The sequence below is a fragment of the Dromiciops gliroides genome, chromosome 2 (genome assembly GCF_019393635.1).
Source record: "Dromiciops gliroides isolate mDroGli1 chromosome 2, mDroGli1.pri, whole genome shotgun sequence".
Classification (NCBI taxonomy): domain Eukaryota; kingdom Metazoa; phylum Chordata; class Mammalia; order Microbiotheria; family Microbiotheriidae; genus Dromiciops; species Dromiciops gliroides.
The window spans coordinates 221906068-221909100 of NC_057862.1; the positions used below are offsets into that span (position 1 = coordinate 221906068).

Genomic DNA, 3033 nt, shown 5'->3' on the forward strand with positions numbered 1-3033 from the left:
CAGTACTTTGCAAGGCAAAGCATTTTGCTTTTGAATATTTTGAATTATTTGGATAATATTTTTTATCTTTCTATTGTATTATGTTTGTCTCTTAAGCATTTACATATTCTATTTTACATATATTTAATTAGTTAGAACTTGAAAACTGATAAAATATTGGGAAAATTCTTAATTAGGAGTTGAATAAAAATTTTAAATACATCACTGAGCACCAGAGAAAATTCCTGCTCCACGTGTTCCATCTCCCCTTTTTGCTCCTTGGAGACAGGTTGAGAAACAATGACTCTCAGGAGAAAACTTATATGAGCTTAGCTGGAGTTTTAGCAATCTATCCTTTTCTATTTCCAATCTTTCTTAAATGTCTACTGTGTTCAAGGTGCCTAAATGTATAGTAAATGTTTTGTGATTGTTTATGAATTGTCATTATGGAAGCTAATTGGACTAAACTTAGATTTGAGACTAAGCTGATACCAAACCTTGACTTCAAAACTGAATTCTTGTGGGAGTAGGGTCAAGTCACTTAACCTCCATGAGCCTCAGCTTCGGGAACTATAAAATGTAATAATAATGGCTCTTACATTTATTTTGCAAGGTTTTAAGGTCATCCAATGGGATAACATGTTAGTATATTTGAATGCCAGCTGCATCATCATCTATACAAGTTTGCAAATGTAACACAGAATGTGTATATATATATATATATATATATATATATATATATATATATGTGTGTGTGTGTGTGTGTGTGTGTGTGTGTGTGTGTATGTATATGTATATGTATATGTATATGTATATGTATATGTATATGTATATGTATATGTATATGTATATGTATATGTATATGTATATGCTTTCCTTGAAGACAGGGACTGTTTAATTTTTTTTTTTTTAAGTGAGGCAGTTGGGGTTAAGTGACTTGCCCAGGGTCACACAGCTAGAAAGTGTTAACTGTCTAAGGCCTGATTTGAACTCAGGTACTCCTGACTCCAGGGCCGGTGCTCTATCCACTGCACCACCTAGCTGCCCCTAATTTTTCTCTTGATATCCCAGAGCCTGGCACAATGCATGGCAAATAGTAGACACTTAATAATGCTTGTTGATTGATTGGCAGATTGATTGTGAGCAATAGAACTTTATACTATTTTCCTGGAGCATGAATTTGGTTTTAGACAAGGGCCTCTCTACCTGATACTTTTAAGTAACCATGAACAATGATAAACTGGAAGGAAATAAACCAGTTACCATCATCTCCCGGATAACAACCTAACATGAATTTGCAGACACAATAAATAAAAAGAAAGAATTCATCTCATGCAAATTTACTTTGTGAACTCAAATCTATAAAGTAAGCATTAATTACAGGATCCATAGAATAAAGCTGATATAGATAAAGTAGAGAAGTGGATAAAAAAGATAGTGACATTGGAGTGCTAGGGATAAGTGGCTTGGTAGATGGGACTATAATTGAAATTGAGTAGTAAATACAAGGGATAGTAGAAGAGAGAGTACATACGTAAAAGAAAAATACATATTTGTACTGTGTATGTATAAGTGTATGTAAGTGATATATATATATATATATATATATTTAAATCTTCCAAGGAAACCAAAGTATACTTGTAAACAAGGAATTCCTTCTATATCAAGCTTATTTTGGTTTTACACACTTTGATTGGCATAGATGATGATTGACATAAAGCCCTCAGGACAAAAGATCTAACAACTTGCAATCATTATGTAACCATCTTTTCCTTATCACCATAAGTAACATCATTTTGTTTATCAATACCAAATTTTCCACTCTGTGAAGAATAGACATCGGTTAATATCATTTCATGCAATCATTTTATATTGCTTTATTAAGTACCAACTTGTACGAAGATTTGTGCTAGTCCCCATGAGAAATGGAAAAGACAGAGTCTCTTCATTCATGGGTTTTGCAATCTAATTCATATATTTTGCATATTGTGCAAGACAGAATATAATAAAATAGAAATTATATATACTTGAATATAAGATATATAAAATATAAATTTAAAATATGTGAAAATAGTAAATGATAGGTAAAATGGCACGCAAAGCTGAATACATGCAAAGTACAGAGAGAGGCAGAAAAAATAATTTCTCACTAGCTCTTGTAAATAAAGTCTTCCTGAAGGTAGGAGTATTTGTAAAGGTAAGTCACAGGATCAGAGATTTGGAGCTCTTAAGGACTTTTGGAGGCATATGGTCTAATCCTCCCATTTCACAAATAAAGAAACTGAGGAGCACAGCAGTTAAGGAACTTGACTATTACTAGTACCATTAAGTGGCAAGGTGAAGATTCCATTACATCTGCCTAATTCAATATCTACTGCTCTTTTTTTACTATGTTACCTATTATCATAGAAAGTGCAGGATTTGAAGAGGTCCAGAAATAGATTTTGAACTGGAAGGAATTATAAAGCCCAGAAGCCCAACCCTTTCATTTTGCAGGTGAAGATACTGAGGAAGAAAAAGAAAGGTGAGGTCTTTTTCTGCTTCCTGGTCCAGGGGCAGGGGGAGGGGGGGCGGCGCACGGGAATGGTGCCGCCCATGAATGTCTCCGGGCTCATCAAGGTGGGACAGTATTTGGCTCTGCTCTTGGGTGGAGTCTATGGAAAGAAGCACTATGCTTACCTAAAGCCCCAGGCAGAAAAAGAAGGAAGAGATGAGGAGGATTCATCAGCAGTTGGAAGAAGCCCGAGATGACACCATATTGAAATAAAAAATTTGCTGTTTCCTTCTGCAACAGTTACAGTCTAAGGGGCAGCTCTGTGGGGCAGTGGATGGAGCACCGACCCTGGAGTCAGGAGGACCTGAGTTCAAGTCGTTCTCAGACACTTGCCAACTGACTAGCTGTGTGACCCTGGGCAAGTCACTTAACCCCAACTGCCTCACCAAAACAAAACAAAACAAAACAAAACAAAACAAAACAAAACAAAACAAAACAAAAACCAAACCAAGAGTTATGGTCTAATAAAACTTTCTATAATGTAAAAAAACAAAAAGGTG

General features: G+C 35.2%; 1 pseudogene; it reads left to right on the forward strand.

Annotated features, from left to right (window-relative positions):
- The first annotated feature begins 2562 nt into the window (after positions 1 to 2562).
- On the forward strand, positions 2563 to 2746 carry LOC122739955 (annotated as a pseudogene).
- Positions 2747 to 3033: the final 287 nt, after the last annotated feature.